At 37.4% G+C, this 23,476-nt stretch overlaps 1 protein-coding gene across 10 annotated transcripts in view; it reads left to right on the forward strand.

The window, feature by feature from the left end:
* The window catches only part of PKP4 (plakophilin 4), a 238,484-nt gene that overhangs the window by 84,297 nt on the left and 130,711 nt on the right, over nucleotides 1-23,476 (forward strand). The gene's annotated exons all lie outside the window — the stretch shown is intronic.

Consider the following 23,476-nt stretch of genomic DNA (forward strand, 5'->3'; position numbering starts at 1 on the left):
GTGCTGTGGTCAGACTGTAACATTTCTCTTCCATGTGTTCATGGTGTAGGGTATCCTTCACTTCAGGTGTCTCTGTGGTTAAGGAATACAACTGAGTATGGCCAACAGCTTTATTCATTATGTGAGTGTATGCAAAAAAAATTGTCCTCAGCAAGATAAAAAATTAGATTGCCAAGTTAGCTAGCAACAGTTATATCCCTTTTGTGATGGCCTGATAAATGATCAGCTGGACCTATTGGCAAAGTTCTCCAGTCTTCTATGTCTCAGGAGTGCATCCTGAGTAACTATTTGTTCTATTTGAGTCAGTTGGAGACTCTTTTTAGGTTTATTGGGTGCTGTAGGTTTTGTTTGTTTTGTTTTGGGGTGCTTTGCTCTGTTTTGATGTGAAGAGTTCTTAAATTCCAGGAATTTGAACAGGCTCAGTCTGGCTTTGCGCACATAGCTGTATCACATATGTACACATGAAATACATAGTAGGTGCCTAAAAATACTTACTGTATTAATGAACTGGGAATGTAAAAATGCTCAAGATCCCCCTGTAGTTAGCTTTAGTGCTTGCTTTTAACTAAGTAAAAAATATCCATGGAAAGCCTCCTGTAAACAAAACACTCTGTCCAGGAAAGGGAGGGAGGGAGGGAGGGAGGGAGGGAGGGATGGAGGGAAGGTAAGCTGATCTACAAAGATGATCTGTTCCGTATAGTTGCCACCTCAGAAGAATGCAGAGGCACAAACCATATTGTATACTTTATGTGCAGTAATTGGCAAGTATGAATATTCATTTATGGAACCACAAAATCCAAGAATGTGTGTTTTTGCCCCCTTTTTTATTTAAGCAGGTTATAGATATGTATTGTATTGAATCAGTTTTATGTAAATTTGTTAACTTAGACATTTTTAACTTCAATTTTTGCCATTGAATTAGCATTACCTTTCGTTCACATTTGAAAGTAATGCAGTATTTTTCCTTTATTAACACTTAAAGCTAACCCTGACTTTGTATGTTTAAAATGATAATTTCCTTTTCACTTGAATAACAGTTCCTGTTCAGAGTTAAATTATGAATATATGGAATATTTTTTCCCCTGTACATGCAAAGTTGATGCTATTAAAGTTGAAATGAGTGGCTGCTGAGTTGGTGAGATTAAATGGATGACAGGATCATTCAGCATTGAATTCTCTGCACTGCGTGATCGTTTTTCTTTTTAGAATCATTTCTGGAGAGAAAAATATTTTAGAAACATTCTTTTCCCCTCAGGTCTAACCCTGCAGTTACTCCATAGCTATAGCAAAACAGTCTATCTTCATGTTGAAGTGCTCTCGATTTCTAAATTGCCGTTTTTGTTACTTTTGCAGAAATGGGTCCATATGGTCTTGCTGCATCTGTTTATATGTTAGGAATGTATTGTTTCCAAAGTGATCAGATCTGCTTGTACCTCAGCAAAGTAATTTAGGTTATGATTATTGCATTTTAGACATTCCTAAGAAAAATCATTTAAAACGTATAGTCTTTTTTTTTTTCAAGTAGTTCAAAGATAAATCTATGTCTTCGCTTAGAGAATCTTAAGAGTTTTTATGCACTCAAACCTTAATACAGGGGTTGCATGTAATAGAAACAGTCTGCAAGCAAATTGAAAGAGCACATTATTGAAACTTGAAGACAAATGCATGTTATGCAATTCTGTATAAGTTATATTTCAGATATGAATGTGGCTATCATAAATTGAAAGATAGTTTTCTTAGAATTGAAATCTCTTGACTGTTGAAAGAAATTGTAATTTTCCTTTAAAAATTGGAGTTCAAGGTATGTTTTAATGTATAGGCTACTTAATTTATATTTTAATTTGCAGACTTTTATATATGAAAATTCCCACAGAGCAGCATGACATCAGGAAAGTATTCATTGTGTGGAATCATTGTCCATAATAGGAATATATCTGATTTGCAAGTTTTCCTAAGATCATTCCTAAAGCCTAAATCAAGATAAAGGTCCTTAGCCACTGCATAGGCCCTTTTATTAAGCTGTTCTAGGGGAATTGATGCTTACTATTTTAACTTCATCTTCAAAAACTAAGGACTGGGGCACCTGCGTGGCTCAGTCAGTTAAGCGTCTGACTTCGGTTCACATCATGATCTTGAGGTCTGTGAGCTCGAGCATCGCGTCGGGCTCTGTGCTGACAGCTCAGAGCCTGGAGCCTGCTTCAGATTCTGTGTCTCCCTGTCTGTCTCTGCCCCTGCCCTGCTCATGCTCTGTCTCTCTCGTTCTCAAAAACAAATAAACATAAAAAATAAATTAATAGTAATAATAATAATAATAACTAAAGAGTAAGCCTGCCTTGCCCAAGTGCAGAGTAAATTGACAACTCCTTATTTCATTTGTGACCTTAGCTACCTCATATGTTTCTTGCTTTAAAGCTATAATTGTTGAAAGGAGAGAAGCTCACTGGAGTTTTCCCATTGCCCCATTTTCTCCTCTGTTTCTTAATAAGGTGAATACTGTTTTCTTTATATAATGTAAGCTCTTAACAGCAGGATCTTTATTTTTCTTTTATTTCAGTTAGCAAAGTATTATGAAACAAGTGAATTCTTATTAAATTATTTTGTAGAAAAATGTATCTTAGTAATTGCTGCTGTTAGCATTATTTTAAGCAGATTGATTAGAAGATTTGATGGTCTGTAGGTAAGAATAGGAAACATATTTGTGTAACTATGCATACCGAACAGAATGCTGTTACATGTAGCTTCTTTGATTTGTACTACAGAATAAGGAAAACCTATTTTACTAATATGAAACCATTTTATTTGGGTGAATTTTTTTTTTTTAATTTCTGAACCCTTGATAAAACTTTTGATTTTCCATAAAAAACGATGAAGAACTCACTCTGTTGTCAGAGTTAGAGCTCTCCTAATGTGAGGCCAGTAGAACAGGTTTGAGAAGAATGGTCAGTGCATCATCCATGTCAGGTCTGCCTTTTTGTGATCACAAAGACCAGCCCCCACCCCACCCCCCCCACCCCCGTTGCTTTACTGGTTTTGCCACTTATTCTAATAGCCAGACTGCTATTTCTTCTCTCCCTACCATCACCACTATTATCACCACTACAACTGGAAACCAATGAAAAACTTAGGAAAGATATTGTCATAAGGATAGCTTATAAGAATCCATGAACTCTATGGAATAGAAATCTATTAGGAGACTAATAGCTAACATTTATTATTACTTACTATGTGCCAGGCATTTTGCTAAGTGCTTTGCATTGAGGATCTCCTATATTCCTTATCCCAACCTAACGAGTTGATGCTTTGAAAACCTTTTTTTTTTTTTTTTTTTTTTTTTTTGGTCACTGAACATAATCTGATCCAAATTTCTTTGTTCCATGCATTTTCCCTCCTCAATAGATGTGGTGGGAAATATATAATTTTAAGCGATACAGGTAAATTGTTTTAGTAAATTGTTTTTAACCCTTAAATTAGCCACAGCATTTTCTGTTGCTTTTAACCTAAAACCCTGAATTATTCAGAGAGTTGTTATTATTGCCCCTGTTTACAGGGAAACTGAAACTCAGGAAAGTTGATTAATTTGCCCAAACTTACACAGTGAATAAGTAGGGAATCTAGGATTCACAGGAAATTATGTTACAGAGATGTTTACTAGACAGTTAAAATCTGCAGTGGAGTCAATAAAGAGAAGAATGGATACAGAGGAAAAGTGAGTCATTGGCAGTGACAAGATTGTTTGAGTGGTTATCTTGGAATATGAAGGAAAAGAGCAAAAAGGATATGATAAATGTTAGTAGACATGGAGCCTATAGAAAATAAATCTAACATAAGCATTATGAATGTTCTCAGTAAACATTTTAGAGTAGCTAGAACAGAAGCAATAGTTAAATATAATTTTAAAATGTTTTTTCTAAGCAAAAAGTAAAGCTGTGAGTGTACTCAGGGGTTATCACATTCCAGGCATCACCTATGGAAAAGAGATTAGTCTAGAAATAACCTTGACAAAATTTTGTATTTACAAAAATATAGGAGAAAAAAAAAAAAACCTAAGAATCCAGATTAAAAAAAGCAATTTATCTGCAAAAGATAAAATCAGACTGAGATCTAGCTTTGCTGAAACAGTAGATATAAGAAGAGCATAGAGCAATGTGTTTAGAGTGTTGAAGGGAATTTTTTTTTAATCCAAGAGTTTTACACAGGGCTAAATTATCTAATGTGTGAAGGATTAAACAGATATACTCAGACATTCAGGGTCTCATGAGATATAGTCACCCTTACACCCTGGTATCCTTTTGATAATTGAAGATGTGTTTTCTTCAGAAAGTCCCCAAATTTCAGACTCAGGAATGAGAAATTCATGTTACAAAATAAGTAGTGCATCTTTCCTTACTTGATTAAGATTCCAATCCAGGAATCAAGGGTTATTACATGTTATCAGTTAGATTTTGCAGTTTCTCTCGTACTCTCCTGTTTCCTGTGGTCCACAAGCTACATACTCCTTCAAGTAGTTCAGATGGATGTGTTAAGCTGGTGACCACCACTATAGGCCATTGTTTATTCTGATTCACTTTTGATAATAGCAGCTAAACTGCTTACATGTTTTAAATTTTTTTTTAACCTTTATTTATTTTTGAGACAGAGAGAAACAGAGCATGAACGGGGGAGGGTCAGAAAGAGGGAGACACAGAATCTGAAACAGGCTCCAGGCTCTGAGCTGTCAGCACAGAGCCCGACATGGGGCTCGAACCCACAGACCGCGAGATCACGACCTGAGCTGAAGTCGGACGCTTAACCGACTGAGCCACCCAGGCGCCCCAAAACTGCTTACATGTTTTAGATACTCCACAGGGAGAACACCCAGTCAATGCAGAATTTCATTTAGAAATTCGATGGTGGGCGTCTCGGTGGCTCAAGTTGGTTAAACGTCTGACTGTTTTTTGTTCGTTTGTTTTGTTTTGTTTTTATTTATTCTGAGAGAGAGAGAGAGACAGGGAAAATCCCAAGCAGGCTCTGTGCTGGTAGAGCAGAGCCCGACACAGGACTTGAACTCAAAACCCTGAAATCACGACCTGAGCTGAAACCAAGAGTCAAGGCACTCATCTGACTGAGCTACCCAGGCACCCCAAACATCCAGCTCTTGATTTCAGCTCAGATCATGATTTCACAGTCCTGAGATCCTTAGGCTGCAGCACTGGGCATGGAGGCTGCTTGAGATTCTCTCTCCCTCTTCCTCTGCCCCTCCCTTGTTTTTGTGAGCATGCACACATGCTCTCTCTCTTTGTATAAATAAATAAATTAAATAAATAAATAAATAAGTAAATAAATAAATAAATAAATAAATAGAATTAAATTAAAATAAAATTTGGCGGCACTTTTCATTGTCCCAGCATGTAAGATGTTTTGCAACCTGTAAACTTCTATTGAATGACTTGAGTCATGATTTGTTGGCTTATTGAATTTGCAAAGGACCCCCCCCCAAAAAAAAAAGTCTCGAGTTTGAGCTGGGAACAAATTCCTATTCCTATTATCATCTTCCATTGACCTATGAGTATTATTTTAATTGTGCTTAAAATATCAATGTTGGTAATATGCTCTTAGTTATATTAAGATACATACTCAGAAAAGTCTTGTAAGGAAATTCCCAAAGGCGTTCTGGAGTACAAAGGATAGGATTTGTATCCTTAACACTGGACAAGGTAAGCATCAGGAGATTAGCAGATACCTGTTGAATGAATGAATGAATGAATAAAATGAAGGTGATCTGTGCAAAGTAATTACAAATGAATAACGAAAAACAAGGTGGGGGGAAAGGGGAGATATTTGATATTAACAGATAATTGATGACAGAAGGAATATAAATGACATATACATATGACATAATTTTCTTACCTCACTAGTAATCACAGAAATATGAATTAAAATAATGGGGAGGCATCTGGGTGGCTCAGTCGGTTAAGCTTCCGACTTTGGCTCAGGTCATGATCTCACGGTCCATGAGTTCAATCCCCGCATCGGGCTCTGTGCTGACAGCTCAGAGCCTGGAGCCTGCTTCAGATTCTGCATCTCCTCTCTGTGCCCCTCCTCCGATCGCTCGTGCGCTTGCTCTCTCTGTCTCTCAAAAGTAAATAAACATTAATAAGAATAATGGAATATCTCTGCCTATTATATTAGTAACAGTTAAAACAGTGTAAGTGTTGTGATGTTGGCAATTTCACATAGTATTGATGAGAGTAAATTGGCACAACCGTTTTGGAAAGCACTTTAATGATCTGTAGTAAAGGCATTAAAGATGTTTGCATCTTTGGCTCGGTAATTCCAATTCTAGGGATCCAGTCTAAAGAAATATTTACTGTTAACACAAATATATTAATCATAGCGATGTTTCTAATATCTAAAAATTGGCAACAGCCTAATTGCCCAATATGAGTAGAATGATTATATAATAGTGTATGTATATGATGGGGTTTGCACAGCCTTTAAAAATCACATTTTTAAAGAATTTTTAATGATGTGGGGGGAAGAGTTCACAATACAACTATATGTTATAGAATCTTGCTATACAAATACATATTCATGTATATAAACACACATGTGCACTCATTAATAAAACAGGAGATACTCCTGAAGGTTATGTAAGAATCTTCAGATGCTTTCCCCTTTGTATTTTCCAAATTTCTTACAGAACACATGTTGTGCTTAATAAAAATTCTAAAGCCACAAAATAATAGAATCTAGGAGGGAGAAAGCCTTTATAAAAATTATCATAAAAAAGTTACTACAGACTATGGTTGACAGAGAAGGAAAGAAAAGACGTTTATATAAGTTATAAAATGTGGAAAACTTGTCAGATGAAGCATGGTTGAAATGGAAAATTTTGCATGACTAGCAATCTTCAGATCCAGAAAGGTATAATGGCAGTGATTAAAAGCAGGAGCTCCCACTTCTACCCCTGGCTATGATGTGTGACTTTGAACTTCGGGTGGAGGCTCCTGTGTCCTCATAATGGTTCCAATCTTACTAAAATAGCAAGTACTCAATATAACATTTACTACAGTTGTTATCCTTGAGAAGGTAGAAAGGTTTTGGAAGCGCAGTGTTCTAGCCTGGGGCCACTTAGGAGGGACCTGGATCCAGAATGAGAAGTACTCAAAGGGAGATGCCCAGGCTAAGATGTGGCCCATGGAAGGGGTTCCAAGCAAAGGACCAAGCTGAGGTTACATGCCTAAGGACCCTTATGTCATCATGCTGATGAAGCTAGTCGGAGGGGTCAATGTCTGTCTGGATCCGTAGAGATAAAGGTTATGTCATCTTAATATAATTTTGCAAATTCAACTCTTTACAGCTATCTTTAGAGTATATTCGGAAATCTCATTAAGAAATTCCTCAGATACATCTTTACCAGTTGCCTTGGAGGGAATTCTAGCAAGTATCATTAAGTAAGAGAAGGGAGATGCAAAGAAGTATATAAAATATCCATTTTTTTGGACTGCCCCCCTCCAGGATATAAATTCCAAGGATGCTTTCCACTTTATTCCAGAGTTTTAGAATAGTGTCTGATACTAATCAGCTCTCAGTACTTATAGAAAATACACACTTGTTCAAAATGTTTGACTATTCATGGAAAACAAGTAGGGAATAAAACACAAGTACGCTAGTGCAGATCATCGCATTAATTACCTAGGAAAGGTGAAGGAGGAAGTAGGAACCCCTCCCTAGAACACCGAGTAGGAGGGGCATATCCAAAGTAAATAGTTTCTTCACGATGTGTTTAGGACAGCTTGTACCTGATTACTTTTTCCTTGCTATTAGGAAACTCAGTCTTGCAGAAAATCAGTAGTCCAAAGAGATTGTTCAGAAATGATGTTTTTTTTCTAAAGTATAATGGTGGTCTTTGCACCTTAACTGGAACCACATGACACTTTGGGTTCTCCTGTGTGACACGTAGATATCAGCAACTCCACCCAACAGCCTAGTGACAGAAGAATAACTACATCTTGAAATGAGGTCATACATTTTTGTGGGGGGTGGGGGTCAGTCTGTACTGTCATGATTATATTTTCTACCTTTTAAATGCTTCCTGCTATATTCTCATTGAAAATATAGCTTTAGTGAGTCATGTCTAAACCTAAAGAAATCCTGTGCTTTTACAAAGGAGTTGAGAATTTGTCACTGCTGTGATGGTCCATACCCCTAATCTGTTCTCACCTTCCATAACCCGGATATAGTCCAAAACCAGTTGGAATCACTTGGACTGATTTATTTAACCTGGAAGAACTCACATTGGTATATTCTAAACGTTCCTTTATGACATATTCCTGCACAGAAAGGTAAATGTAATAATTATGACTGCTTACTTTATGACTAGAGCAATGCAAAAAATAAGGAGCTATATCCAATACAATTTTTGTGTCTGACAAATACCACCCCAATTTCAAAGTCCTTTACCCCAGACAGAGTAGAAATATACCAAAAAATGAGTACGTTGGCCACAAAATATTGCAAAGCACAAGAACCAGTTTGCTATTCTGTGGCTGTTTTAGCTAGCATGTTGACTGGTTTTTAAACATCTTGAGGAAACCATGTTCATTATTACAAATACCTTGACAGCTCCAAAAATAATGGCAAATGGCCACCTAAGAGCCTAGGCCAGGCAGTGGGTCTGGGGTACCAGTCAGGAGAACTGAGCCAAAAATCACGGGTCCCTCCTGTTAACACTTCACTGGGATATTTTGGAAGGTGTTCCACGTAGGCTGATCATGATCATCCCATTAGCCAAGGTATCCTCTCAGCCAGCAAGCCTGCACGTAGGATCCTCTAGAAGAGGCACACAGAGCCCTCTGAGCTTCGTTCTGTCCTGAGGACATCACTTTACCCTAGTGAATATTTTTAAATGAGGTTATCCTCATTATTATTTATGGTAAGAATCTGATAATCCTAACTCATCAGGGAGCTCTTACAGAATTTCAGTGTATTCTTCTAAAGATTTCAGTTGTTTCAAAATTCATCTTGGTACAGTGGAAAGAATGTAGGCATTGATGTCCAGCTAACCTGGCTCACATCCAGACTTCTACAAATAACTTTATGATATTGGGCAGGCCCTCATAGCCTGTTGCCCCCTCTGAACAATTAGAATAATAATGTATAGTTTGTTGGTTGTATATTTAAAATGCAAATAATGCTTGGTACTTAACAGGTGGTCAAGTCCCTCTGTAGAAGCAGAGCTATCTGAGGTGTTTTATAAATATTGACACTTTATCTTTTGGGGGGTTTTTCAGTGATAAAGCTGACATGGAAATCTAGTTGCTCTTGAAATTGCTGTAGCAAAATGAAGCCACCCACCCAGTATGGAGTATTGTGTACTCTGTTGCTCTTTATTTCCTGCAGAGCATTAAATTTATTTTCCATCTTTATGTACCAGAAATCTTTAACTCCCGATCTTCCAATTTTGTTTGGTGAGCTGAGAAAATCCCCATTTGTTTCCTACTAGAACCTGCCTTAGGATTTCTTCTTACCTGAAATGCATTTGAACATTATGTAGTCTAAAATGATGTAATATGATTGTTCCATAAGCGCTCTCTGCCGGATCTGAGAAACCATTAATTGTTTGGAGAATATGAGCTGTGGCTGGGTAGAAGCAGTAGGTTCTGATTCACAGTGCAGGATGGTGTGCTCAAGCAATTTGGTGTGCTCCAGGTATTAAAGCCATCATAGGGAGATGGATAATGTTCTGTTTTGAACCCCTTAAAGATGATTCCCAAGTTATCATATTGGAAAGAATCCAGAGGAATTATTTCTTGGAAGGTTTTAATATTTTCAGTTTTTAATATTAGGTCGCAAGTGCCCTGTAATATTCAATAAGTCTTTGTAAGACATGTCCACAATTCCTGGCAGACAGGTGGCAGATATAAGAAAAGATAAAACACTACAAATAAAATGAACACCAAACTCTGATTGGATGTAGCAGTTCTGAATTGTGTTTCTTACTGAGCGCTAACGAATACTGCTCTGATGCTGTGGCATTCAGTGAGTATCTATTCACCAACCATCAATTATTGACAGTTCCTAATTGTCAATATTTATTGAGTACAGTGTGATAATAAGTACTTTGTACATATCATCTCCTGTATCCTCACAACCGTCCTATAATAAGTCTCTTGCTGTTATTTATAAGCCTTGGTTTACCAATAAGGAAGCTGAGTCATAAGGGAGTTTGTGAAACCCAAGTCCTCCAGAATCATCCACAGCAGAATTCTTTGTTCCTAGAATGGGACCTGCTGCATAAAAGGTACTCAGTTGATATTTGTTTGATACCAATCTGGTTAGAATCCAGAGACTAACAAAAGATTCAGTTCCAGGAGAATATCTGACCCTAAAGCCTACAGCCTGAATTACTTCATTTTTCTGCTCCTCTCCTCCTTCAGTCGGCCCTATATTAGACCAAAATTGAAGACAGGACCCCAGCCCTCTAGATGCACAATCCAGTGAAGATGGTTACAAACCAATAAAGGGTTGTATATGTTTCCTAAGCTTCAGAATAAGAGTTGAGGAAGGTAGGCACTAAAATAGCTCTGTCATAAATATGTGTTCCCTTGGCTTCAGGTTTAGCTGCTATAATGAGACATCATAATAGTGTGGCCTAAACAAGATGGAAATCGAGTCTCTCTCATGAAACATTCCAGAGAGTAGTGGTCCAGAGCTAGCCAAAGCAGCTTTGCCATGTGGTTGCCTTCTCTGGGTCTGAGGTGGCTCAGTTCTCATTAGGATCTGGCTGGCAGGTAGCGGTAAAGAACCAGGGGAACATTCCTTTTGGAGAACATGGTCTAGAAGACACTTGTTCTTCACAGCAAGCTGTGTCCAAAGCTGGGAACGCATGTTCCAGTTAAGCAACAATGAGATCAGTGAAAATGATTCTTCTTTTTTTTTTTTTTCAACGTTTTTTATTTATTTTTGGGACAGAGAGAGACAGAGCATGAATGGGGGAGGGGCAGAGAGAGAGGGAGACACAGAATCGGAAACAGGCTCCAGGCTCCGAGCCATCAGCCCAGAGCCTGACGCGGGGCTCGAACTCATGGACCGCGAGATCGTGACCTGGCTGAAGTCGGACGCTTAACCGACTGCGCCACCCAGGCGCCCCGAAAATGATTCTTAATAGCCAGCAGTCCCCTTGGGAGAGTATGGGTGCTCTGGCACCTGGGCCTTGGTGCTCCTCAGCTGTTTTCCACCTGCCTTACTGTACCCTCCTTTAGATTAGCATTAGACTGGGCTGTGCCATGCTGGATGTTTCATGGTAGGTCCATAAAGGACCAGAATCAGAATCATTACACTGATTATTATGTTTTCTGAGAGATGGTTTTGTTTCTCTATTTAACATTAGTAACAAAGCGGTGCTATGGAGAATATGGTTCCCTTGTATTCTCAGTAACTTTTTATTTTAAAATGCTTCAAGTTCATCTTTCCTGTCGATACTGCTTAAATTTTTAAAAATCCTCATATTGAACTTTCCATGATATTGCCATCTTGTAAAATGATCATAGAAATTAAATTTTTAAAAAATTCTCCTATTGAGCTTTTCATGTATTGGGGGAGTTTTCCTTTTTTTTTTCTTTAAGATTCTTCCAGCCGATTTAGGAATTAAGCCGACATGAGACAGATTAATAGGAGGAAAAGCCCAAGTTTTATTAAATGTGCATGATGGCCCAGTAATGAAATTGAGACCCAAAAAGTGACCAAGGCAAGCAGTTTTTATACATTTTAGACAAAAAGACAGTACAGTAGTGTGGAATTGTCAGGATAAAGAAGGCAGATGCTTGGGAACTTCAGTTAGTAAGGAATTTTAAGTGGAATTTGGGTGGAGGTAGTAGATTAATAAAAACTAACCAAATTTGTTTCTACAGCTTTCACGGTTTCAAAGTCCCTATCTCTTTACTTAGTATAGGGGTGGTCTGTTTCCTGCTTTTGAGAGGACAGAGAAGAGTGAGTGTCCTTACACAGTTTCCCAAGTAGCTTCAATTCAGAATGATCAACATGCCACTGTGGCATATTTGAGGTGGCCTGCCCTGGGCCTCTAAACATGCTATTACCATCTTGAAAAATAGTAATGGAAATTGCTGAATATGCCCAGTATAATAATTGATGCTGCTATGAGATCCTAAATGTTTTGTTTCTATTTCTTTACTTCTCATTTTCTGCGTTTGGAAAACTCTTTTCATTACCCCTTGGGTCTTAAATTTAAGTATTTTTTATAATATGATCAGGTTTCTCTCCAGGGAACTCCTAGGCTCAATTTATATTTGTAAGCATGTTGAAGGCAGATAATTCCCCCCATTACCTGAAAACTTTTTCCTTTACAATTTATAATTGGAAATGAGTGAATTTCAAAGTGTAATCTCAACTAAAGCACAGAGCCTGATGTGGGGCTCGAACTCACAGACTGTGAGATCGTGACCTGAGCTGAAGTTGGGCACTCAGCCTACTGGACCACTCAGGTACCCTGGGATTGTTTTACTTTAAATATGGCAGAACTGAAGTGTAAATGGGTTGAGTTGCTGTTCATGGTCACACAGTTCATATGCAGTTAACAAGAATCTTCTCCCTTATCCCTTGACCCCCTTTCCACTACCAGTTCCTGAGCTTGTGCTCTTGGCCAAGGTTCAGGAGAGCCACGCTTAGGTGAAGCAAAACCACTCTCTAGTTGTGTCACCCTAGCCCAGCCACATAGTGTTTCCAAGCCTGAGTCTCTGTTGGATGAATGGGATAAGAGTAATTAGTTGACTGCCTATTGCATGAGGGGTAAGACTCATCATGAGAATACAACTATATAGAAATCCTCTAAGTTGTAATATTGTTTCGAAGCACTGTTATGATATCCTTATAGTTAGCAAAATGACAGTTATTTTCCTTTAGGAAGTGGTATAATATAGCATTGTGGACTAAGAAATAAGGGTTCATTTAGGCCTCAAATATTTTCAAGTTAGAAATCTTAATTTGGTTCTCCCTGCCATAAATATTCTCCTATTGTACCCTCCCCACCCACCCCAGCTTAATGAAAAAGTCCTGGTTGTGTTATGTTTGCTTCATCCCACTGATATGTAGGCTGCATAAAGGAGACAGTGACAACAATGAAGAATTTGTTTTGATTGGTGATTCCTTCTGCTCTGATTAGTGAATGTGGTCTGAACTGAACATGCCACCAGAAGCCAAAAGGTCCTGTATTCACATGCAGTCATCCATCCAACTCAGTATATACACATCTATTTTCCATGTATAAATAAATGTCAAACTTCTTCACATTCATCATCTGTTGGAACTTCAGGACAGAAGAAACCATGTCAAGAGAAAGCCCTCTTTACCTGCTGGTGGAAACAGGAAATGGTAATAGTGAAGAGACATTTAAGGAAGCTGGAGTTTAATAAATGAATCTCAGCTGTTCCACCTAGCACCTTCTACCTTCAAGGCTTTTCAGTGAAAGGACCAGTATCTGGTTCTGTCCTCTGCACATGAATACACAGTGTTATTGGGCACCCAATGATCCAGCATTTGTAGTCTTTAGTTCAGAGCATGAAAGAGGGAAGGTCTAGTTTCCACATTTATATGGGAGCCACAGGACACAAGACAGTTGAGAATTACTTCTGATCGGCTTTGTTTCCTCTGGAGGAAGTCTTCTCTTTGCGAAGGCTTGGCTTCCTCACCAGGCGCCTGGGCCTCCTCACTCTCCCTCTGTCTTCCCTTACTTTAACAGCTGTTTCCTTTTCCTGCTTCCACAGCTTTGTCCTTTTTGCTCTTCCTACAGTCCTACCAGCAGCAATGTTTCCTATTGTTTGTTCAAAGAAAGGGAGGTGGAGAAGAGCTTAAAATGTGAGGTATGGGTAAGTGTTCTTTTAAGTTGTAAACTGATGGAGGGTAATGTGTAAGCTGTTGTTACCTCTTGCAGAGCATTGAGAGAATCTCATGAGTTCAAATGCTTTTAATAGTAACAACACAACTATTATGGGATCTAAGCAAATGCAAATTATTTTTCTAATAATACCTGTATTCAGTTTGTAGTCTTCATACTTATTTAAAAACACTTGGAATAGTTTTTTATCATATCCATGAACAACTGTAGCTATTCATATATAGATATATTTATATAGCTACTTACATGTATTTTATAGCTGTTCATTTCTGTAAAATATATTTTATCTAATGTATGAATATTAATATATGAAAGTTTTAATATATTCATATTGACGTATGAATATATTAGATATATATTCACTTATACATACACATATATAAATATATATATATATATACACATGTGTGTGCGTGTGTGTGTGTCATGTTTGGTTCAAACCTGGTGCTATAGTTGTTGTGCCTCTAAACTGTTAATGAAATTTCACAAATACATTGTATGGTTTAATTAATGTTTATAAAAATTCTTTGAAGGTAAAATCTCTAGATAAATGCAAGAATTATGATTGCTTTCTTCATGTAATTCCCAGGACTCAATTTTTCTTACATATAGTTTCTCACATGATCAATCAAGGTTTATATGTAATACCTTTCACAGTATTTTAACTTAAAATCATGTTTTGGTTGAGGTACATACTGGATTATTCCTACTGGTTTTACTCTTTTTTTTTTTTAATTTAATTTTTTTTAATTTACATCCAAATTAGTTAGCATATAGTGCAACAATGATTTCAGGACTAGATTCCTTAATGCCCCTTACCCATTTAGCCCATCCCCCCTCCCACAACCCCTCCAGTAACCCTCTGTTTGTTCTCCATATTTAAGAGTCTCTTATGTTTTTGTCCCCCTCGCTGTTTTTATATTATTTTTGCTTCCCATCCCTTATGTTTATCTGTTTTGTCCCTCAAAGTCCTCATATGAGTGAAATCATATGATATTTGTCTTTCTCTGACTGTCTAATTTCGCTTAGCATAATACCCTCTAGTTCCATCCACGTAGTTGCAAATGGCAAGATTTCATTCTTTTTGATTGCCGAGTAATACTCCATTGTGTGTGTGTGTGTGTGTGTGTGTGTGTGTGTGTGTGTGTGTGTGTACACATATATATATACACCACATCTTCTTTATTCATCCATCAATGGACATTTGGCCTCTTTCCATACTTTGATTATTGTTGATACTGCTGCTATAAACATGGGGGTACATATGTTCCTTCAAAACAGCACACCTGTATCCCGTGGATAAATGCCTAGTAGTGCAATTGATGGGTCATAGGGTAGTTCTATTTTTAGTTTTTTGAGGAACCTCCATGCTGTTTTCCAGAGTGGCTGCACCAGCTTGCATTGCCACCAACAATGCAAAAGAGATCCTCTTTCTCCGCATCGTCGCCAACATCTGTTTTTGCCTGAGTTGTTAATGTTAGCCATTCTGACAGGTGTAAGGTGGTATCTCATTGTGGCTTTGATTTGTATTTCCCCGATGATGAGTGATGTTGAGCATTTATTCATGTTTCAGCCATCTGGATGTCTTCTTTGGAGAAGTGTCTATTCATGTCTTTTGCCCATTTCTTCACAAGATTATTTGATTTTGGGGTGTTCAGTTTGATAAGTTCTTTATAGATTTTGGATAATAACCCTTTATCTGATATGTCCTTTGCAAATATCTTCTCCTATTCTGTCAGTTGCCTTTTAGTTTTGCTGATTATTTCCTTTGCTGTGCAGAAGCTTTTTATTTTGATGAGATCTCAGTCGTTCATTTTTGCTTTTGTTTCCCTTGCCTCTGGAGACGTGTTGAGTAAGAAGTTTCTGTGGCCAAGATCAGAGAGGTTTTTGCCTGCTTTCTCCTCGAGGATTTTGATGGCTTCCTGTCTTACATTCAGGTCTTTCATCCATTTTGAATTTAATTTTGTGTATGGTGTAAGAAAGTGGTCCAGGTTCATTCTTCTGCATGTCACTGTCCAGTTTTTCCAGCACCACTTGCTGAAGAGACTGTCTTTATTCCATTGGATATTCTTTCCTGCTTTGTCAAAGATTAGTTGGCCATACGTTTGTGGGTTCATTTCTGGGTTCTCTATTCTGTTCCATTGATCTGAGTGTCTGTTCTTGTGTCTTTGTAGTATAGCTTGAAGTCCGGGATTGTAATGCTTCCTGCTTTGGTTTTCTTTTTCAAGATTGCTTTGGCTATTCGGGGTCTTTTCTGGTTCCATACAAATTTTAGGATCATTTGTTCTAGCTCTGTGAAGAATGCTGGTGTTACTTTGATAGGGATTGCATTGAATATTTAGATTGCTTTGGGTAGTATCGACATTTTAACAATATTTGTTCTTTCTATCCAGGAACATGGAATCTTTTTCCAATTTTTTATGTCGTCTTCAATTTCTTTCATAAGCTTTCTATAGTTTTCAGTGTATAGATTTTTCACCTCTTTGGTTAGATTTATTCCTAGGTATTTTATGGTTTTGGGGGCAATTGTAAATGGGATCAATTCCTTGATTTCTCTTTCTGCTGCTTCGTTGTTGGTGTATAGGAATGCAACCGATTTCTGTGCATTGATTTTATATCCTGCCAGTTTGCTGAATTCATGAATCAATTCTAGCAGTTTTTGGTGCAATCTTTAGGGTTTTCCATATAGAGTGTCATGTCATCTGCAAAGAGTGAAACTTTGACCTTACAAAGTCTAATCCAGCAATATGTAAAAAATTACATACAAAGTCTAATCCAACAATATGTAAAAAATTAATTCATTATAACTAAGTGTGGTTTATCCCAAGAATGCAAGCTTGGCTTAGGATTTGAAAATTAAGCAATGTAATTCAACACATTAATAGAAAGATGGAAAAACCCATGTTATTAACTTAAAGAAAAAGCATGTGATAAAATGAAACTTCCAATTATATTGAAGTCTTTCAGCAAACTAAGTTAATGTATATCTGTGGAAAACCTAAAGCTCATAAACTTAGTGATAAAATACTAACGACTTTACCTTTTAAGATTTTAGCCAGTGTTATAAGGCAAGAAAAAGAAATAAGAGGCACACAGATATGAAGGCGAAAGTAAGACTTTATTCACAGAAAGGATGATTTTATATGTATAAACTCCAGAATGGGGGTCAGCCAAATTTGGTCTATCACTTATTTTTGCATGACCTGTGCCTAAGGTGGATATTATACTTTATTTGCTTGTGCAGGTGTATTGTGGATACAACCATGTTGGAAAGCAGCTTGGCAGTTTCTTCTAAAATTAACCAGTCTGCTTCTCATATGACCCAGTAATTCTTCTGGGTACAACCCAGGAATGAAATATGTCCACACAGAAATTTATATATGAATGTTCATAGCACCATTATTTATAGTACCTCCATATTAAAATTTTAATTGTTGGGGCACCTGGATGGCTCAGTTGGTTAAGCATCTGACTTCAGCTCAGGTCATGATCTCGCAGTTCGTGGGTCGGAGCCCCACATCAGGCTTTATGGTGACAGCTCATAGAGCCTGCTTCGGATTCTGTGTCTCCCCTCCCCACCCCCCCCCCCCCCCGCTTCTCTCCTCCCCACCCCTGCTTATGCTCTCTCTCTGTCTTTCAAAAATGAATAAACATTAAAAAATTTTTAAATAAAATTTTGATTGTTGATAAAGTATCTTACGGACATACTGCTCAGCAACAACAAAAAAATTCCTTATACAACATGGATAATGTCTCCAAAATATGCTGTTAAAGACGTCAGACCTAAGAGGGCTTACTGCTATTATTTCATTTACATAAAATTTTAGAACAGATGAAATTCATCTATAATGACAGCAAATCATGGTTGCCAATGAGCAGGTGGGGAAGAAGTACTGCAAAGGAGTTAAGACAGTGTTTGGAGGGCGATGGAATTAAATATGATTTGAGATGTGGTTCATTGGTGTGTACAGTTAATAAAATCTATCAAACTATACCTTTAAAATGGGTGTGTTTTATTGTATGTAAGTTATATCTCAACAGAGTTGGCTTTACAGGTAAAGAATATTAATGTCTTTTTAAATCCCATATGGCTTGACTTAAACTAGACAGCTTCAGTAAAGCACAGATTCTTTGGTAGATTTTTTTTTTTTTTTTTTTTTTTACCTCCCCATGCAGCTTGGTAATAGGCACCCAATAAATGTTTTTGAGTAAATGCCTGAGTGAAAGATAGAAACAATGTGACATAATAAGCTGGGAATAGAAGAACAGAGTTCCCTGGAGTTCAGCCAGCAAGACTCCAGGGCCAGAGTTCAAGTCTAGGAGAGACTTGGGTGAAGCTATTGGATATAAAATTTTTGTTTTAGATTTGTTCATCCTCACATTTATTTTTCTATTGGGGAGGAATGTGTGCAATGTAATCTGCCACGGCTGGAATTACAGATAAAGTCTTTTGATGGTAGAGAGGGATTCAGACGATTAACTGTGGAGTACTTTATATAGGAAACGATTTTATTGAAATAACGTAAGGAAGTCTGTGTTAGTAGATTTAATAAAATCAAGCCTGACTCATCTGTTTGAGGGCCAAGATTATGGAAATAGCATCTTATGCTTCAGGAGTATTTTAAGATTGAAACAGATATAACTGTTCATATTTACTTAGGAAGAAACAGAATTGGTGGATAAGTAAAACTTTAACCCTGTGGAAAAATTTAATATTTGTATTTGGCTTCTCTGTGTTAATGCTGAAGAAATTGCTTTAGGTTATACAACTCCATAAATGTTAAGTTTTCAGTGTTACCAGAGGGGTACTTTCGGAGGGAAGGATCATGTTTTATTTCATGTGTGAAAAATAAACCTGAGTCAGTGTATTTTGGTGTTTAATCCTTTAAAATTTTATTGCAGTATTTTTCAGTTTGGGGGAAAATTCTTAGTGGCCCTGTACCTACATCCCTGTAAGGGATGAGTGCTTTGGTTGAAGTCCTCTAGATTTCATACTTTTTATTTTTTGTTACCCTAAGAATTCATCGGCTCATCTTTGCCTTTTCTGAAGAGTTCACATATTTGGTTTTGTGGCCTTGTTTGGGTCAACAAATGTGGTTAATCCAAGGAAAGCATCATTTTATTCTACCTACACACCTCTTGTAACTGAACATATGTGTGTCCTTGGAGAGAGAAGAAAATTAGCCTCACCCCAACTCCATTCATTTACCTACAATTTTCCTATGAAATGTTTGTAATCAATTGGTACTTAAAACATCCCAGACCTGGTATTTTGCCAGAGGGGACTGTTTCCTTCTGGGAGAGGGTCTTAATGGTGTTAGTCCAGCCTTCCTCTGGCAGCCTTACTTCCAGGTAGTCAAAACCAGATCCAGATTTCTTGACATGTGTTTGATAGACCGTCTTCTTTAGAATCATCCAGTGTATCTGCTTGTGTAAAACTAATCCTAAAATGATAGAATGGGGGTGGGGGGAGGGGGGGTTGGCACAGTTGGCAGTCGCCAAAGTAGTAACTGTTTCAGGCAAGGATTGTCAGTGGCTGCTAAAACTGGTGGGTTAGCATGAGAAACAGTATTATTTACATGATCTGTTTATGTAGTCTCAAGGTATCTCCCTGCAAGATACTATTAATTACAAAGGGAAAATAAGTATCTTAACAATAGAAAAACCTGGCACAGACCATCTAAACAATGAAGCAAATCAGTATCTGCCTTCTCCCCCTTTCCCCCTCCTCCTTAGTTTAACATACGTAGATGAATTTGAATAAGCTAAGATTTAGGTCTAATTTTCTTCCCTCTGGTCTTTTCTGTGCATAAAATATCCTAACTAATGTCTCTGGACCATGATTTCCATGATAAAGCAAGAGCCTTAGTTTCTCTTCAGACTATGCTATATGCCAGAATATTTCAACATTCTAGTGTATTTTTGTGCCTTGCAAGCATACAGATACCTTTGATCTTATCTAGCTAGGTGTTTGCCTCTCTGTACCAATACCTGTTTAAAAGTTTTGAACAGTTACATTTTTGGTTCCCAGATGGGGTTCTTGGAAGGAACACAGTCCACAGATAGCCATACAGACTTCTATAGGATTTGGTAAAGCTAATTGGCAGTACTCCTATATTGCTCTAAGACCTCCATGTCCCCTAGGATATATTATTCATCACCAACACTTGATCCATTTCCTTGATGAACTAACTTACTATGCAAACATCAGTGCTTTCATTGGTCCAGTGCTCAGTGTGAGATTCTGCAGTCCCCATCTGTTAGCTCTCAGTTCCTATAAGGGTGAAGGCCAGTGTCCTCTCCCCTCTGAGTGGCCTACATACAAGATTTTGACATAATCACCAGAGACTAGCTCAAAGACCTTTTAGCTTTTTACGGGTAGATGAACGTCTTTTAACCTCTTAGGAAACTCATTTTACACAGACAAATTTGGAATCGGAAACAGACAACTTTTTTTTTTCTCCTTAATGTATTACTAAGCAGAGGGAAAAGGCAGAGTGGTTTAACTACATAGCCCAGTACTTTAATCTTTCATGTTAACCAGTTCAGAAAGAGTCATTAATATTCCAGTGCCCATCTTTGCATTTATTAACGAAATTTAAGATTAAAAAGTTTTCTTGATTTAATTACAATGATTTTATTGAAGATATAGTAGCTTTGATAAAATTTCCCTTATTTAAAAAATTGTATGAATTTATAGAAACAAAACATCTAAGTTGTGAAAAATATTTATGAGTGTGCCTAATATATATGATTGTGGTCTTTTAAAAGGGTTCTAAAATGATTCAACCTAATGTGAATGATATTTTACCTCAGTGCGGTGTAGCTAATGGTAATTAGTATCTTTCCAGCATCTTGGAGGAGAAAACACCAGAAGGGTTGGGGACACTTAGAGGACCCAAACCCTACTCTCTGGCAGCCCTTTCTGTGGCTTTGCTCCAAAGTAACATTTACAGATCTCTCAGGAAAAAATTATTCTATTGCCCAGGAGAAGTTAAGTTGGACAATGTATTAATGAGGACAAATGATTCCTAAAACATAATATGCATCAAGGTGGATTAGTGAGTGAATCTACAGCAGTATTTACTGGCAGAAACATAAGAAATGCATCTGTAGGTTAAAATGTCATACCTTAATAAAAAGAAAATAGAAAGCTGTGTGTTAATGGTTTTGAGGAAAGTTTATCAAGGTGTAATTTACATGCAATAAAATGCACACTTTCAGTGAGTAGTTCTATGAGTTTTGACAAATGCATACGGCTATATAACCATAATCAAAATACAGAACATTGCCATCACCCCCAAGCAAATGTTCTGTAGATGGTTTTCCAAAAGGTGGCTATAGTCTGAACAAACACACTGTGACCCAGCAGTCACTTGTCACTGCAGCTGTGACTCTACTAGGGTGATCTCTAGTCTTTCCCTGTGGCTTCACAGTCTGCAAGGGTGGCAGCTTGAGATCTTTTCAGCATAAGACCTTTCCAATTTCACAGACTCCATGAGTCTGCCTCCTCTCAGACCCAATGGAGAATTTCTGGCACTCTGTTCCAGTGAAAAACAGCGTTTGAAACTGCTCTTATCGCTAAAGTTCTACAGCTGTGAATTTTTTAAGTTTATACAGGACTGGGCATTTACACTTTAGGTAATCAATATTTATTGTTATTTTGTTAGTTTAGGTTTGCAAAATAAATACTAAAAGAGAAAGCTTATAAACTTTTGGGAAACAAATGGCGTGCTCTACCAGGGAACTCGTGGGCTAAGCAATCTGGTTTTTGAATAACAGAGAAAATAGATTAGGTTGCTTTGCTGCTTTTTTATGCTCTTTTACATAAAAAATACAACTGTATACTCAGTGTCTTGCACAAATCACTTTTTTAGAATAATATTTTACAAATCCAAGTATTTGTTGATCGTTATTCTTTTCACTATTAAGTATTAATGGTCATTCTCTAATGTAACTCTGGTTTGCCTGCTAGGCTTAAATGGAAAAGAACAATCTCCTTTCTTAGTGTTCGAATTTGCACTAGGCCTGTGGCCCTTGGGTCAACTTTACCAAAGCAATTTAAACTATTAATAAGGACACCATTTTTATTTGGCAGTTAACAGCTCTAGATGGAAAATCCCAAACTATTTGCTTCTAGGTTAGAGAAAAGGCATTAATTTGTTTAGCACTACTAGTGCTTCTGTAAGTCTTCCCTTCCTTCCTATAGCAGCAAATACAGTTAGGGAGCTAGTTTCTTGGCTGCGAAGCCATTTCTGGGATAATTGATCAAATTGGCAAAAATAGCTGCCTGCTGCTCTACCAAAACCATCTCAGCCAGTGTTCTCCCATCTGGTATGTGATCACCCTTGGCCCTTCTTTATCCAAAAGAATGAAGGTATAACCTAGATAGAACTCAGTTTTAAAGAGAGAGGTCAGCCACTTATTTACCCACCCCTAAGGGAAAAAAGTATTTTCCTAAAGAGTAGTTTCCTAAAATAAAGTGATATCTGATCCTAAAATCTTTTGACTTTCTGCAGGTTTTTTTAAATCTTTGAAACTATTTATATTTGCTAATTTACCATTGCTTACTCTATTTAGCTGTACTATTGACTTCATTTAAAAATTGTTTGTATAGTTAATTACACTTATCTGTATATGAAAAAATCAGGATAAGTATTGCACATTAACACAATAGCCTTGGAAAAGTAATTTCTGCAGCTTTTTATTGCAATATTAATAACAAATGGTCACTTTTGGAGAGCCAAATTCAATTTTAACACTTGTTTCTAGACATGATAGACTTGTAGTAAATTAATGTGCTGTGCCTCTATACTGTGATTGTAGTGGGCAAAATATGCTTCCCTCCCCAAAGATATGAGGTCTTAATACCTATAGCCTGTAAATGTTACTTTATTTGGAAAAGAGGTCTTTATGGATGTAATTAAGAGCCTTGAAAGTAGGAGATTATCCTGGATTATCCAGGTCAACTCTAAATGCCTTCACAACTGTCCATGTAAGAGAGAAGCAGAGGGTCATTTGACACATATATAGAGGAGAATGCAATGTGAAGGTGGAGACAGAAATTCCAGTGATGTGACCAAAAGCCCAGTATGCCACTAGCCATCAGAAGCTGTAAGAGGCAATGACCAGATTCTTCCTTTCAACTTCTGGAATGAGTATATCCCAACTTACCACCTGATTTTAGCCAAGTGACACTCATTTCAAGTTTCTGGTCTCCGGAACTGTGAGAGTATAAATTTCCATCATTACAATCCACCAGATTTGTGGTGATTTATTATAGCAGGCATAGGATTTGATGGGTGGGATGCTGATGTAACAAATACCTAAAAATTAGAAGTGACTTTGGAACCGGACAGTAGGTAGAACCTGGAAAATTTTTGAGGGACAGAGTAGAAAAGGCCCTAAACATACTATTGGTAGAAAGATGGACTTTAAAGGCACTTCTAGTGACAGCTCAGAAGGAAATGAGGAAGATGTAGTTGGAAACCAGGGGAAAAGTGATCCTTGTTATATGTATAGTGGGAGAAAACTTAGCTGAATTGTCTACCACAGTTCTATAGAAAGCAGGTAAGCATTGAACTT

This window comes from Panthera leo, chromosome C1 (assembly GCF_018350215.1).
Source record: "Panthera leo isolate Ple1 chromosome C1, P.leo_Ple1_pat1.1, whole genome shotgun sequence".
Lineage (NCBI taxonomy): Eukaryota > Metazoa > Chordata > Mammalia > Carnivora > Felidae > Panthera > Panthera leo.